Here is a 16651-nt window from a genome sequence, read left to right on the forward strand (position 1 = left end):
AATACAAAAGCTGTGTAGTTATAGGTTTTTTTTCTAGAAATGTTTTTGAACAGAAGCCTCAATCCCAAAGGAAGGAATTTATAAACCTTGATAATCTCACTTTAGTCCAACGTTTAATTAGTTTTTATTTCAGTTGCTCAGTTTCAGGGAATCTGTTTTGCAGGAAGAAATAGAAAATGGGGGCATTGTGAATTCTCTTAAAGAGGAAAAAAAAGGCATGAAAACAAGTCCATAGGAGAGCAGTGCCTCCATTCAGAACAAAATCTTTTTATTCAAGTTTCTTTTAATGAAAACCATTCAGCTTGCTGGTGGTTTTGTTATTCTGAGAGATGGAGAGTTTGAATGTTTTGCAGGACTGCTGGACCTCAAAGCAAGATGAGCACAGTCAGTGCTTGGGCTGCACTGAGCTGGAACCTGAATTTTGTCATTAGTGAATGGATTATTCACTGCCTTTGCCTGAGCCTCAGGAGCAGAGGGCAAAATCAGACACAAAAAAACCCCAATTTACACCTGAATGCTGAAGCTGGCCCCAGACAGTTCTCCTGGAGATCAGAATTCCAGAACAGTAAGAAATGGCTGTAGGAAATGCTTGTATGTGACACAAATCGTTGGATTGGTGTAGGAGGTAACCTAAGGTGAATTTTAGGGATTTGTCTCTGTTCCTACAGCTTTCTTTGGGACTGAGTGCCTGAGATCAGGGACTTCAGTGATGGGGGTAAAAAGCAAATGCTCTTCTGCTGATGCCTGATTTTAATGTTTGGGGAATGAAGAAAAGTTTAGCACATGTAGTGAAGATAATGAAGTTGTCTATGTTGAACACACCTCATCAAAATAGAAATCCTTGGTTATAATTTGGTTTTGAACTATGCCAATGAGAGAACTGTTCCTTTATCCTTTTGTCTTTTACAAGTTCAGGTTCTGGTGGGTTGACCAATATTTCAGTGAGGAACAGGTTTTATTCTTTGATTTTTTGATTTTTTTTTTAATTGTGATTTCTTTGTGCAAGGTGAGTACATGATGTTGGCATCTGGTGGAGTCATGGTGCTGCAGGAGGATGAAATCCTGTCCAAATTTTTTTCCCAGTGGAGCATCCAGGGCCAACAGTGTGGGTTTGGTGTTATTTGGGAGCTCTTGAGCTGTTTTTCTTTTCCTTCATCTGATATAAGACACCTATAAAGAGAAAGTTCATATTTGCTTTTAATACATAGAGGAGATGTTAAAACTTTTTTTTTCCTATTTACTAATAGGAAAGTTTTCTGAAGTAGCACAATGAGATTTACAGATGCTGAAAGCAGAACACCTTGTAGATTTTTTAAGAAAAAATTTAAAATATGCTCTATAGTTGATAGAGTCTGAACTGATGCAATGGCATGTTCTGTTTGGGTTTTACACTTGTGTTTTCAGCTGTGCTGGAGCCTTTCTCTGTAGAACTGTTGACTTTTGCCTTGTCACAGACCAGGGCAGAGCTGTGCTGCCCTCTGTGTTAAAGAACTTCATTCTCAGGGATATTTACATCAGTGGTAACATTTTTAATAAGCTGCAATTAAAAATCAACCAGCAGCATCCTGTGCCTGTAGTGCTGACTTTCAGAAATGTAAGTAAACATAAATATCTGCTGTATTTTCCGTTGTTAATATGTTTTTCTTTGAGCTTCTTCTGTTGGAACAGCGACTTTGACTCGTCGACTGCAAAATCAATAAATACATTTTACATTTATTTCAGGATTGTGCAAAAACAGCAGAAGCCTTGCTGTTAAACATCTTATTTGCAGAGCTACCATGCTTCAAGTGGTTGATGGTTATTGAGATTTTTCTCCCTGATAGTCTGTTGCTGGAAAATCCTGTTTTTATCAGGATGGGTGTCTGGGGGAAGGCAGAGATGATTTGTGTGTGGTTTGAATCATCTGAACAGCAGTAAGGAGAGGCATGTTAAGCAAGGATGAAAATAATGAGAGATTATCATGGATAATACATCAATTACTTCTCTTACCTTGGCCACTTTTCTTCCTTGAGAAAAACAGTTCCTGAGAGAAGGGAATTTAACAGGTATTTCCCATGAAAATTGGGGATATGTGCTGCTCTGTCGAGGCTGATTTACTGATGACAGCCACTTTATTCTGATTTGTTTCTCCAGCCAACCATCTTGAAAAAATATTTTGTGCAGTTGACAGATGAGATTGTTTTTAGTTAAAAAAAATTGAAGTTCTTGTCTTGAAAACTTCAGAAGAAATTGCAACATATTGAGCCTGTAAAATTGAAGTTTGACTTCAATTCCATCATTTTTTTCCGACCTTGTTTCCATCAATTCAGATTCTTAAAAGGGAATATCAAAATTGTTTCAAACTCTGTGGTTTTTTCCCCCCAGACTTGCAGCAGATTTTGTGTATTTAATTTTTATTTTAATATTTGTGACATTCCACTGTTTGTGGATTGATAGTTTCACATCCCTTTTCAAGGTGCTGTTGTGCTGCTCAGTGTTCTAAGACATTTAGAATTTTAGAGTTAATAATGCAAAATTTATGACTAGGAAGGGGTCTGGCTTTTTAATTTGGATGAAGCTGTAGGTGTGTGAGAATTCTCCAGGAATTTAGAACGGGTGAAGAAGGGGTGGAAGGAAATAGTGAGTTTTAAGAGTATTTTATTTTTAAGAAGTACAGTTTTTCTTGAGAAGCCTGAAACCACCCTGGTGTGCTTTTATTCCATGGGAAGGGATTGTCACTGTCACATTTTCTGGAAAAATCCCTTTGCCCAGGATTTCTTCTCCTGGGAAGCTGAGAAGCCTCAGAGGAAAAGGAAAACAAGAATGATCTGATTTGCTTCTCCTGTGTTTTGCTGCTTTGGAATGTGTTTGGAGATTGTTTATCCAACAGGTGATTGTTTCATTGGTTTAATGTGAATTGTTTTGACTTAATGACCAATCACAGTCCAGCTGTGTCAGGACTCTGGAAGAGGTCATGAGTTTTTCATTATTATCTTTTAGCCTTCTCTAAGTATCCATTCTCTATTCTTTAGTTTAAGTATAGTATTCTTTAATAAAATATAATATAATATCATAAAATGATAAATTAGCCTTCTAAGAAGATGGAGTCAGATTCATTCCTTCCTCCTCTGTCCAGGGACCTTGAAAATACCATAAGAAGTGTAGCTGCTCTTTCAGAGCCATCTGCTTGGTTTAAACTCCATTTTTTGTCACCCTGGTTGGCCTGAAATTTCATTGGTTCTTAGGCAGAGGAAAACCTGGGGAGGAGAAATCTCTGGAAAACAAGGAGTGATCCAAGATGGCAAATCCTGTCCTGGGGAGGAGCAGGGGGATCTTGTTCTCCTGCCAGGGAAGGATTCACTCAGCAGAGGATGCTCAGGTCACCCCAGCACTGAACACAGACTTTACCCAGATCCAGTAACCCAGGCAGAGTTTGCAGCTCATTCTTATCTCAACAGGAAACAAGTAATTAATTGAAACCTTGAGTGTTTTCTGGCAACTGCTGAGCTGCAGATGAATTCAGACACACAGCAAAGACCTTTTTCCTACATCTTGCCAAAAGTTTATTTTTCACCACCTTATCTTTGAAAGTCCTGAGAAATCAGGACTTGGAATATTTTCTTTTTGTTGCTGTAATCTTTCTAGGAAGATAAAAGTATTCCTTTCTGACATGGAGGACAACATTAGGGATTTCAGATTTCCCTTTTAACTCTCTTTTATCAAAAATATTGACTGTCTTGCTCTATTTTTTCCCCCTCATGTACAGCAGAGCTTGCAGATGCCTCAGTCTCTGGGGGGAACAGCAGTGTTTGTATGTGAGGAGTAGAAAGGTGGATGAAAATTTGTTCAACATTTACTGATTTATTATTTATTTTTTCTTTTTTTGCCGCAAACACGGCCTGTTGTGTGGGTTGCTATCATAAAAATCTCTTCTCCAATGTTCCTAATGTATAATTATTGTCCACATCATGTCCTTAAACTCCGTTGGGTTGTTAAAAACTTCTAAGAAAGGTTTTTCCCAATGATTTTCCCATTTCCTGCTTCTGTCCAGCCTGAAACTATTCCTCCCTCCATCCACAGCAGTTACAGACATTGGATTTGAAACCATCTGAGTTTGCTTCTATTTTAAGTGAGATTCAAAAGCAGAGAATTTCAATATGTAGAACATTTATAGTCTCGATTCCAAGCTTTTCTTCCTCCCTTGTGTGGAGGAAGCTTCCCTGGGGTGCCTGAGGTCTGGAATTGTGTCTGTGTGACCAGGGTGGCTGGAAAAGGGATGTTCAGGGGGTTTTTAACCTTTGTACCTTCCCTGACACCCAGCTCTCACTGGGCTTGGTTTAATTCTCTTGCAATCCAGTGGCCTCTGTTGTTATTTTGCTGCTCTGCCACAGGAATGTGGAAGTTTTTGAGGGTTTTATAAAGCAGCTCAAACTCCCTGCTCTGAGGTATTGGGACAAAACCTCCTGTCCAGCAGGATGGAGGTGCTGTGACTCTCTTGGATGGTGGGAAATTTGAGAGGAAAGTGCTGGTCTTGAATAACTTTAAATTATTTTATTATAAATTATGAAGGAAAAGAAAAAAACTCCCAATCTGTTTTTTCCTATTTTTTTTTTCCTTTTCCTCCATCCCTCAGAACTATGTGCTTAAAAATTTACCTAATAGGAAAAAAAAATAGACATTTAAATTATGAGTCATGTTTTTCACCTGGTTTCATGTTACAGTAAAATGCCACGTTTGTCACTGAGGTGTTCTGGGTCACTTGCTTGGCTCAGAAAAGTGTGGTACCTAATTAAAAATGTCACTTTGTGTGCTGTAATTGTCACTTCTTGCCACGGAGGGGCCAAGGAGGGGGACGGAAAGCAGCAGAGCTGTCACAGAAGCACAGGAGGGGTCAGCCTGGCAGGGACCAAGGGGCTCCTCTGTCCCTCCTCCCTCCCTGCTCAGGCACAGGATCGCATCCAGACACTCCTGGAATATCTTGTCACCCCCTGGGCTTATCTGAACAGCTCAAACTTGAGAGATAAGGGATGTCTGTGGGTGGCCCACACGGCTTCTCTTGGTTATCTCCAGGTAAGTTACATGACAGTCAAACTGATAAGAAAAAAAAAGGTAATTTTTAGATAGAGCCTTTTAGTAAGTCATGAAGAAATAGCATTACAATGTTACTGGTTGTGCTGCTTTTAAAATGCAAGCTGAAATTCAGATGCATTCTGGTTTCTGTTAGAGCTGTGAAATGCACTGTTTAAGTGTTGCTAAAAGTGTTTTGGAGGAAAATTATTCCTCCTTCAATATCAGTTTGCAGAGTTCTTTTAGGCTGACAGGTAGCACTTGAAAATGTTTGTTGTATTTTTTTCTCACTCGTCGCCTGACAACAGCGCAATGAAAAATCAGAATTACACTCGGATTCCAAAGCAGCTGAAACCAAATGTTGTGAAAGGAGAAAACAGACAACAGACAAAACAAAACCTATTTATTATTTAGTAAAAGAACCCCCCAACATCAGTAATAAATAAGAGGCCCCTCCTCTGGATGCTGAGTGAATGCAGGTCATGGTTTCAGCTGTGGATCTGGGAGGCACTGGTGCAGTGCAGTTGGGTTGTTGTGTGAGAAGAGATGAAGTGACAATTCCCCTTCAGTGGTAAGAAACAACAGGCACGTGTGGGATCCCTCTTCTCATGCAGAAGAACACGTTTTTGGGAAATGTACCACTCATGTAGATGGAGAGAGAGTTGGGGAAGCCTCCTAAGCATGGCATGAGCTCAGGAATGCAGTCAGCAATTTTGTTGTTCATTTTTATTAAATGCACTTTATTGGCTCCTTCATGCTTCAGAGATGTGTAAAGCACAACATATTTGTACTTTCAGTCTCCTAATTGACTCTGATATTTTTTCCCTCCGAGTCTTCATTAAAGGGAAATGATTTTGCAGTCGATACCTTATGATTTGTTCTAATGCAAATAACATTTAGCACGTCTTGTAGGCTGTCTGGAGAATTCCCACAAGCTTCCCTGCAAATGTCATCTGACTCCTCAGTCGAGTGGAGCTCTCTGCCTTCCCTGTGCTTCCCTGCAATTTGTCATGCTTCATCCTCGGCTGGATCTGCCAATTTCCATTGTCCTCACTGACAGCAGCTGTCACCGCGCCACTTATGGCTGGCAAACTCTTGGTGGCAGCATCCTCCAAGCCACGGGGCTCAGGAGGAGCCCGAGAGGCTCAGAGATGTGGGGCTGGAGCCTCCCTGCTCAGTGAGGTTTTTGTGAATGGAATGGGATTGCTGGGATGTGTTCTTTGAGCTTTGTTGCAGCATCAGCCTCATGACAGGGTTGAGACAACTACAAGATGGCAAAGCTCACTTCCTGCCAGCAGCAGGTAAAGATTTCTTTGTTCCAGAGCATTTTTAAAACTTTCTAGCCAATGGCACATTGCTAAAGCTCACAGACAATTGTTCTAGCCAATCACTAAAAGCACACCTACACCTGCTTCACACAATGCTTGTTTGCTCTCTATTAACAACACACAATTCTCCATTATTGGGCTTAAAACTTTCTCCTATCTTTCTGCAATCTTAAGGTTTGTCTTGGCCAAGCCTAAAACTCAAGCTATTGGTTCCTGACCTTGCTTGCTGTATTGTAACTTTTTCTGCTTTCAGACTTTGCAGCTGCAGCTAGTTTTAAGTTTTCTTTCTATTTCTAAGGCCTGCTTGTACAGCTTTCTGAAAATCTTCTTACATTTACTATTTCCCACACTCAGGAGTGGCACCACAGGGTCCCTGGGAAGGGAAAACCCAGCAGGATGTCCCAGAGTGGTCACCAAAGCCATCATTTTCTCCTGCAGTGCTCTGAGGAGCTTGTGTTGACCATGAAGGTGTTAAAGTCCACTGCAGAAGCCTCCATATGTGATAAAGGGAAAATGCTCAGTGCACGGTGCCACCAGGACAGTCAGGCTTAACAAAATTGTGAGCAGAGCACCCAAACTCCTAAACCCAGTAATCCTTGCTCCTACACATCCCCCTCTTCCTGAAAACCCCTGTGGAAATCAGAGTTGTTTCGTAGGGATTTTCCCAAAAAGTGCTAAATTTCCTACAGTCAGCCCCCGTGAAGCCCCCATCAGTCAGAGTGGGGGTGTGGAGATGGCAGCCCTGGGCTCAGCCCTGTGCAGGCTGCCCTGGAGCAGAGGCTGGGCAGAGCTCCAGAATAAAGCAGGGATTCATTCCAAGCATCTCCTCCATGGATCCACCTTGGGCAGCACCAGAGCCCAGCCAGGGCTGCACCCAAGATGAACCAAAATGGCCCCAAAATGCACCAGCGCTCCCGGGGTCTCTGCCTTGGGTTAGTTCTGCTCCATTTGCACCTTGCAGTTCATTGTCCCATCCCAGCTTTAGCCCCTGCAGTCCCACCCTGCTTGTTTTTCTCTCTCCAGCCCACGGGGTTTGTGCTCCTGGGCTGAGATTTGGATCATTTGTCCTTGGTGCCCAGCTGGAGCAGGAATTGTTTTGTCTCCCTGCTCTGTGCACAGAGCTCAGCATCCCCTCATGGGAAGCCCAGACCCACACTCTAAAGCAACACAGAATCTGAAAAATTATAGAAGTTACAAAAAAAATTATAAAAGCTAAACCCTGAGGCATCATTTCCTGGGCTGAGTTTGCTGCAGGGAGGGTTTGAGCAGCTCTGCTGTTGCATGAGGAGTTTGCTGCTCTGAGCTGCAGGTGCAATTCCACCCCAGGGCATTCCAGGCTGTTCATCTTTCTCTCCTGCTGGAAGGAGTTTGGATCTGTCTGTGCTGGGGTGGCTGTGGAGGGGTCAGGTGTGCTCTGAGGGTTCTGTGGCTCCTGGAAGGGCTGGAATATCCAGGGGGATGGGGCTGTGCTGATGGTTCTGGCTGTCACTGGGCAGGGAAGGGCATTTTGCTCAGCAGAGTCAGTGCCTGTAGCTTTGTGGAGTTGGCAATGTGGAATTTTTCTAACTTTGGGGGCACTTTCTAATTTGGCAGTGCAGTTATGGAGTAGTTTAACAGTAGGTCTTGGCCTAGGTCATAGCAGAACAGATCTGCAGCCTGGTCTGGTGGGAGGTGTCCCTGCCCATGGCAGACAGAGGCCATGTCTCTGCCCATGCCCAGGTGTCCCTGCCCATGGCAGGGGGATTGCAGCAAGGGGATTTTTACATCCCTTCCAACCCAAACCACTCTCTGATCCTCTAATTCCACAATCCCTGTCCCTCTGCTCATATTTTTGCCATGCTGTGATGTCTGTATGGCCCCCCTTGCACGCCCACAGGGACTCAGCCGTGTTTTCTGAGTTAACTTTTAACTCATTTCCCACGTTTAGCTTTGCTCAGGAATTCTGTAGGAGCTGCTGCCTCATTGCTTATTTGCTTTGCTTTCAGGCAGGTTTGCTGCTGAAACCTTTACAAGGGCCTGAGACAGCAAATCCAGCAGTGCCCAGGTGCTTCCAACCAGGCTGAATACTCCAGCTGCACAAGTCACATCCTGAAGTGATCAGAGATGCACCTGGTGATAAATTGATCTGTCCTCTGGCTGGTGTCTGGGTGAGAGCAGAACCCCAGCACCCCTGGAAATGCTGTTTAATTTTTGATTTGTTCTCCTGTTCACCGGTGCAGCCTCTCAGTGGTTTATCTGCAAACAATGTGAGCTGTCTGCAGAGAATGTGGGTTTCTCTCACTCAGGAAAATATCATTAGCTCGTGCTACAGTGGAGTGTGCTTTTGTTTCAGTTTATCAGCCAGAACTGGGGATTTGCATGCATAATCTAGTGGATCACGTGGAGGCCAAAGAAAAGTTATCCCAAACCACCAGCATCCTTTGTAGCTGCTAAAAAGAGAGGTAATTCCTCCTCCCTCTCAGGGCCTGAGGTAAGAAGTGCCTGTCACCTTGGGATCTGTGGCCTGCTGCACATCCCAGAGTATTCTAATCTTGTATTTAGCTCTTCTTTCATATGCATGTATGAAAGAGCTTTGCACAGATGGGTAACAGTTTTTATCCCCGTTTCTCTGTGGTTTAGTGTAGTTACATCAGGAGGAGTAATTATTTCTATCAGCAAGATTGTGACAGCCACCACATATTATGGAAATTTCCTTCATTGAAACGTTAACATTTTTTTCCCCCCTTTTGTTTGATTCTCGCAGCAACACAAAGAATAGTTTAGAAATATAATTGCAATCTCCAGGAGAAATATAAGCAGCCTGGCTGTGGAGCTGAATCACATTAGAGCACTGGGAACAGAGCCACCTAGGAAAGAAAATGAGCAGGAAGAACATCCCGTCTTGAGGGGCTGTCATTTGTCAGGAAAAGGGGAATCTGTGCTGAGCCACCACGGGGAAGGGGCAGCTTGGCAGGGATGGCTTGGAGCTGCCAGGGCTGGGATGCTCAGGAGGGGCTTCTCAAACAGCAGAAATTGCTTCATTTCCCAGCACAGGGTGTGCTGCTGAAGCTGCCTTTGTCTGAGGCCTTTGGGGATGTCTCAGGGTCTCTGTCTGCTCAGGCTGACCCCAAGATGTGTTGGAAAGTCTCTTTTCCCAGCCCAGTGCTCAAAGAAGGAGTCAGAGCTCTTCAGTTCTCAGTCTCAAGGTTGTTTATTGTTTCTTATCTATAAAATTCTTTCTCCTGTCCTGCCGAGGTCCCCTCAGCAGGACAGACAGAGGCACACTGATGCCTTCAGGGAGGTGTGTAGCCATGAGATTTTCTGAAAAATCCTTTCCTTAGGATTTTTTCTCCTGAGAAGCTGAGAGGCCTCAGGAACAAAATGCAAACAATGATTATCTGCTGCTGTGGAATGCAACAGGTGCATCTGGGATTGGTCTCATGTGGTTGTTTCTAATTAATGGCCAATCACAGTCCAGCTGTCTCAGGCTCTCTGTCCGAGCCACAAGCCTTTGTTATCATTCTTTCTTTTTCTATTCTTAGCCAGCCTTCTGATGAAATTCTTTCTTCTATTCTTTTAGTATAGTTTTAACATAAAATATAAAACAAAAAAATATATGGTAAAATAATAAATGAAACATGGAGTCAGATACTTGTTTCTTCCCTCATCCTCAGAGCCCTGCAAACACCATCACAGTGGTGTTATAAAAACTACCTGAACAATATTTACCATAACTTCCCAATACCTATCACCTATGTCAGACAGTGAGCTTCTACTCTAAACCAGTCTAAAAGTGCCAACATCACAGCAGAAGATGGAGGCCAAGAAGAACAAGAAAGGCTGGACATGCCCAGATTCCTCCATCTTGCCCCCTGAACTCCCATGCTAAAAAAACCCCAAAAAATCTATTTTTTCACCCCATGATAAATTCACTATCATTCTACTTAAACTTCTGTGGCTTGTAATTCTTCATATAAAGGTTGCTAATTGCTTTTTCCAAAGGCTAAATCAAAGGCACAGGGGTCTTGGGCTCTGTGCCAAGGTCTCTGAGCCCCCTGGGCAGGGGCTGGAGCCCTCCAGGGCAGCCAGAGGAATTTCCTGGGTTCTGATAAGGAACTATGAGACTGGGGTAAGCACCTGTGAGAGGGTTAATGCACTTCAATTCCCTGTAACGACCTCAGGCTGTGGGCACAACCCTCCCCAGACCCAGGAGTTCCACTGGGAAAGCAGCTGGGCTCTGCTGCCAGCCCCTAAAGCTGGCAAATGAGATGTTGGTGCAGTTCTACAAGCTCCCAAGAAAAGCTGTGTAAATTCGAGTTTCTTTGTCTGATGAGTGCATTCATTCAAGACCCAAACCCTTCAATGCCTCATCCTTTCCCAGCACGGTGCTCACTGACCATAATTAGGTAAATTACACTATCAGATATTGGTGTAATGGCCTTTTTTGGCTTTGTAAGGGTTCAATCTGCAGGATCATGTGGGAACTGCTTGCAGAAAGTATTACTAATATTTCATATTTCTATGTCTAGTAATATTAAACTATTCTAGGGGTTTTTCTGTCACTTAAGCTCATAAAAGTCTCGTGAGAAATCCTAATTGGAGTTTTACAGGGTTGAGACACAAGTTCACTTGTGAATCCTGTTCTTCCCATATGCTTAATTAACCTGAAACTTTGATACTGATTAACCCTCATTGATCAACAATTCAGGCCAGCACCTCTCTCACCTCTGCATTGTGAAATCATAAAAGTCATAGGAGGGTATTTTATAAAAACTAGGGAAATATGAGCTTGCAGCAGCATGGGATGGAAAAATACACATGTTCCTATTCCAACATTGCTGCAGAGCAAAATTATTAGTCCAGGACACCCCAGAAATGAGTTTAGATCATCTTAAATGCCATTGAGAGCCTTACATTTAAAAACAAAGCATATTTTAGGTTGAAAAAGAGAAATGTAACCTTCTGACTCTTGAAACTGGGATAATTATCTTTTATTAGTGTGTAATTGTAGTGCATGAGCACAGAGATAGTACCTAGAATTAATTGCTGGGTACAGAGGTATGATTTGTAAAATGCTTTTATATCTGCAAATTTAAAATAATTGGCTTATCTATGAAAATATACATTTGCCTGTGGAGTGGAGTGAAACAGAAATGTTTACTTCTAAATTTTAGTAGGTACTAGTTTAAACATTATTTAAATATTATTGGATGTTTCCTTTCCAAGTCTTGAGTGCATCACCAAATCAGCAGTGTGGGAAAGGTGACATAGAAAGGGTTTGTGTCCAGGTAAGGAACAACAGGAATGTTTTAAATTCATCCATTCCTTACTGGTTTTGATCCTCCTGGGATCATTTCAGCAGTGAGGTACAGATGGTGAGGAGCAGATTTACTGCAGTTCACATTTCTGCAGCTCTCTTTGGGAGCTCTCAAATGCCAGCAAGGATGGGAGGGAATTTTTCCCACCTGAGTGGGTTTCCCAGCCCTGGTAATGGATGGAGACTCCATGGGAAAGGGACAGCTTGTGTGCTGTGAGGGCTCTGTGGCTCCTGGAAGGGCTGGAATGTCCAGTGGGACAGAAATATCCCACCAGGCTGCATTTCTGGTGGGACTGGCTCATCCTCGATGGTTTTGTGCTTGCTGTGGGGTGTTTGTAAGTGGGGAAGGTGAGAGGAATCATTGGGAGAGGTGGGAAATGGGCTCACAGCAGCTGGTGGGGTCACAGAGGGGCTGCTTAGGGCCAGTGGGAAGAGATGGCATTAAAGGTTGTTTGCCATACATGTTATGTATGAAATGACATGTGTATATGTGTATGTATACATATATGTACATATGGAGGATAAAATAGACATCATTTACCCCCAAAAGCAAGACCAGAGAGCCAGGGCCTGTAGGCAAAGTTACTTTTTAGAATTACTTTTTAAAGTACTTTTTAATTAGAATGGCTTCATGATTGAAAACATGATGAGCTTCTGAGCTTCCTGCTCTTAGGTCTGGTCCCAAGGGGGGATTTGTTCTTTTCCATCCACATCAGTTCTAAACAAAGCAAGTGTGTTCAGGTGTGGTATCAGGGCTCTCCCTATCAGCATTATTTTATTGCAGCCCAATGAAGTGGGAGCACAGGGAAATTTCAGCAGAAAGCACTGGCAAGTCAGTAACAGGCAGCATTTACTGTTCCGCTGATTTGAGGGAAACTCCTCGGTGATGGAGCAGATCCTGGGCTCTGCTGGGGCGTGTTGCACCCCACAGTTTGTGTTTCTAGGAGCTGGCAGCACCGTGAGGCTGCTGCTCAGGAGGCAGGAAGGTTGCAGAGTGCAGGAGTGGAAAATACCTGCTATTGTGCTGATGGAGCTGTCAGGGGACTCTGGCTGGGAAAAACACCTCTGAGCTGCGGTCACTCACTCGGAGTTGGTGAAGTTGTGCTGACACAAGCTGAAGGAAAACAGGGCTGAATTCAGCCCCAGGAATTGCACAGGGAATCTTAGGGCAGTGGGAGAGGTGTGTTCTCAGGTAAGCATTTCGTATTTCCTGCACTGGCTTTTAGTGTGGGTGTCACCACTAATAAAAATCCCATGGAAGTTGTGCTGGAGAACCCTGCTCGTGCCTGCTCTCTGATTTTAACCTATTGAGCATTTAATATTTCTTGTACAATTGCTGAGCTTTGACAGCTGCTCTTACACCAGAACAAGCTTCAGCTGCTTGGGACTGAGAGGTTAAAACCTGTCAAAAAGCAGTGATACAGACTGGAGTCTCTTTTGGGTAAGAAATTGGTTATAGATATTCCTGTGCCTCTGACTAACCCAACTACTGAGCAGCCAAATAAATGGAAGTGATATTTTCTCCCCCAGCTTTTCCTTTTTTATTTTTTTGCTAGCTGAGGAAAAAAAAATCCTAATTTATGAGGGTGTTATGAGGTCTTTACACAAGGGGCCTTGGCTGTGTGGTGAGTTAAGGACAGTGATGTATAGGGCCAGGGAATTGTGGTGTTTGATTCTGGTTGGGTTTGAGTTTTTTCTTTTTCTTTTTTTTAAGTCCTGCGGCCTGCATCCTTTCATGAATTTATCCAAGTGGCACCAAAAAAATCAGTATATTTTAAATCCAGCCTTTTGAAATATGAGTATCATTAAAAGTCAATTTTAAAATTAAGGCAACCTCTTTTGAAAAATTTACCCTGGGACAAGTGTCAGGAAAAATTAAGCTTTGCAGGCAGAGCGTGCTGAGATGCACAGTCATTTTGGGAAACACTTTTCTTTGGTAGCACAGAAAATGCAGACACAGAGAGAGCAGTTGATTGCTTTTCACTGGGGAATAAAGTTGAGTTTTTCAAATTCCTTGGACTTGCTGGCTTCATGAAAGATTTTTAGTGAGCAAATGCAGCTAACAGTGCTTTGATTCTCAGTTAAGTGGAAGTTGCTAAGCCAGTTGTCCTGCAGTTTTTGTAGAGAACAAAAGACACAAATAATTGAGGTTTTATATACGTTGGGAGCAGTAGGAGTAGGAAAATATTCTGTCTTAATAATAGGCTTAACAAGGGAAGGCAATAAATCATTTCTAATTACCAGCCTCGTCGATTACATGTTTCCTCATTCTCATCTTTCAAATTGCCTCCTAAGCTGGGGCTTCTTTGTAAATGAGATTTGCTTTTCTTCTCCTCCTTCCGTTCTGGGGATGTGTCACCCTGCAGGAGCACATGTGTGTGTCTGCTTGGATCACAGCAGGATGGGGGCCTTTCCACAGCCAGCTGGAAGATGGCTGGCACTGCCTGGCTCCAGTGCTTCCAGGGGAAAAACAGGGACAAAATGGATCCTGCTCTGCCTGCTCAGTCCACCCAGTTAAATGTTGGTTACTTTTTGTGGATTTGGTTGGTTTGAAGTCTGTCGTTCTTGTTTCTGTATTTAAAGATTATTGAAGAGGTAAAGCTTTGAGGATGGTGTAGGAAAAACGAAGGTAGGTTTGCTGGAAGATGCTTCTCCCATTGTTTTAGGAGAGTGGCTGGTAGACAAAGCTAAATAAAGAAATAATCATCATTTTATCTTCCTGAAAATTAAATTGATCCTTTATTTTTATCTAGCCCTTGAGGCTTGTGAATAATATTAAAATAATACTAAAAGTGGGGGAGAGCTTGAGATGTCTGTCCTGCTCCTGCATCCCCACAACACTGATAAAAAAGGATAAAAATTCTCAGTGACTGAACATAGCAGGACCCTGTAGAGCTAAGAATTCAAAACCAGAGGGGCACAGACTGGTTTGGGTTGGAAAAGGACCTTAAAACCCACCCAGTGCCACCCCCACCATGGCAGGGACACCTCCCACTGTCCTGGGTGCTCCCAGCCCTGTCCAGCCTGGCCTTGGGCACTGCCAGGGCTCCAGGGGCAGCCACAGCTGCTCTGGGCACCTGTGCCAGGCCCTGGCATCCTCACAGCCGGGAATTTCTTCCCAATATCCCATCAATCCCTACTCTGGGTCAGTGGAAGCCATTCCCTGTGTGCTGTCCCTCCATCCCTTCCCCACAGTCTCTCTCCACGTTTCCTGCAGCTCCTCCAGGCCACGCTGAGCTCAGCCCAAAGCTCCTCCTGTCCAGGTGAGCACCCCCAGCTGTGCCAGCCTTTCCTCCCAGCAGAGCTGCTCCATCCCTCTGCTCCTCCTGGAGCCTCCTCTGGCTCTCTCCAGCAGCTCCAGGTCCCTCCTGTGCTGGGGCAGCTCTGCAGGTGGGGTCTCACCTGAGCACAGAGGCAGAGGGGCAGAATCCCCCTCCTCAAAAATCAGGATTTTTCTTCTTGTCTACGTGCTGTGTTGTCATTTAAACAGAGCATGTTGATTAAAAACAAACAAACAAACCAGGAGAAAACCTCAAAATCCTTAAGGCAAAAGTACAGCATTTCTGAGTCCCTCTGGTTTCTCAGGGCTTCTCTGAGGGCTGCAGATTATGCACTAATGCCCAGGAGTTTACATAAAAGCAGCTTTGGTTTCAAGTGTCTGCAGTGTGATACCTTTACATTTCTCTATGTTGTTTACTGCTAAATTGGCAGAAAGTCTGGCCCAGCAGTGTGGAGAATTCCAACCACAAACAAAGCCCTGGTTTTTCAGCCCTGCCCCCTGTGGGCTGTCACTTGCTGCCATAAGTAGTCACTGCAATGAAATAATAACAATTTTAAATTTTCCATGAAGTGGTTTCAATTCCAGCAAGAGCAGCAGAGGGGAGCAGGGAGGTGAGAGCTCTGTCCCTGCAGTGGCAGCTTCTGTCCCTGGAGCTGTCCTGGTCCTGAGGGGGTTTAACTGAGGGGTTGGAGCCATCAGAGAGGGAATGCCTTCTGCTTGTGATCGTGTGGGGCTGTTCCCTGCCCTGCTGTCCTCTGGCACATCTGCTTTGCCAGAGGGCTCTGTTCTCCCAAAGCTGGGGCTGAGCCTTGTGTGGCTGCTGAGGGCAGTTTTGGGGCCTAGAGGGGGGTTTGGTGTTGGGGCAACTCTGCTGCCATCACTTCTGAGCTCAGGAGAAAGAGTCAGGAAAGCCCAAACCAGCTGCCTCCTGTCTGTGACTGCTGCAGCCTGGCAGGGCTGGACTGGGTGAGCTTTAAAGGCTCATCCCAACCCAAACCAGGCCATGATTCTCTGCCATCTGTTCTTTTGAAAGGTTATTTGGGTTCAATTTGGGGTTAAAAGGGTTTTTTAGGGGTTAATGCAGTGGCCAAGCTCTGGGGTGCTGCTGAAGGGGATCAGGTCCGGGCTGGTCCCTGTTCTTTAGGATACTGGGAGCACTGGGGAGGAGCACTGGGGGCTCTGCTGGAGCTGTCTCCAGCCCTCCCCAGCTGGGGAGGCTCTTCTTGTGCCAGCCTTAGGGGAGGGAAGAGTGGAAAATGAGAATGTCAGGCAGGATAATTGCTCCTGAACTTGATGGAATTTTTTTCGTGGTTTTTTTTTGTTTGGTTGGTTGGTTTTGCTTTTTTTTTTTTGTTTTTTTTTTGGTTTTTTTGTCTGTTTTTTGTTTTTTTGGGTTTTGGGTTTTTTTTGTGTTTTTGGTTTTTTTTGTCTGTTTTTTGTTGTTGTTGGTTTTTTTTTTGTTTTTGGTTTTTTTTTTGTTTTTTTAATTAAGAGTTTAAGGTAGAACAGGAAGAAGGTAAGCAAATAACAATGCCTTGAGTCTTGCAGGTGGTTCAGGGAATATACTTTACAAACTGTGAAATTAAGGTAGAATGCAGCTTGATCCATTTATTTTTCTGCAATAAATTGAGTCCATGGGGTAGTGGCTTAATTTATATTAAAACCAGAGATTTGGGAGTTTTATTGTTAGCAATTTATGGT

The 16651-nt window shown here is 43.7% G+C and overlaps 1 long non-coding RNA gene across 1 annotated transcript in view; it reads left to right on the plus strand.

The window, feature by feature from the left end:
• Positions 1 to 1545: 1545 nt before the first annotated feature.
• The window catches only part of LOC143694874 (uncharacterized), a 38427-nt gene continuing 23321 nt past the window's right edge, over positions 1546 to 16651 (plus strand). Inside the window, exon 1 of the long non-coding RNA XR_013183609.1 lies at positions 1546 to 1594. This is a non-coding gene — a long non-coding RNA (uncharacterized LOC143694874). The remainder of the gene's footprint in view (positions 1595 to 16651) is intronic.

This window comes from Agelaius phoeniceus, chromosome 10, assembly GCF_051311805.1.
Source record: "Agelaius phoeniceus isolate bAgePho1 chromosome 10, bAgePho1.hap1, whole genome shotgun sequence".
In the NCBI taxonomy this organism is placed as follows: Eukaryota; Metazoa; Chordata; class Aves; order Passeriformes; family Icteridae; genus Agelaius; species Agelaius phoeniceus.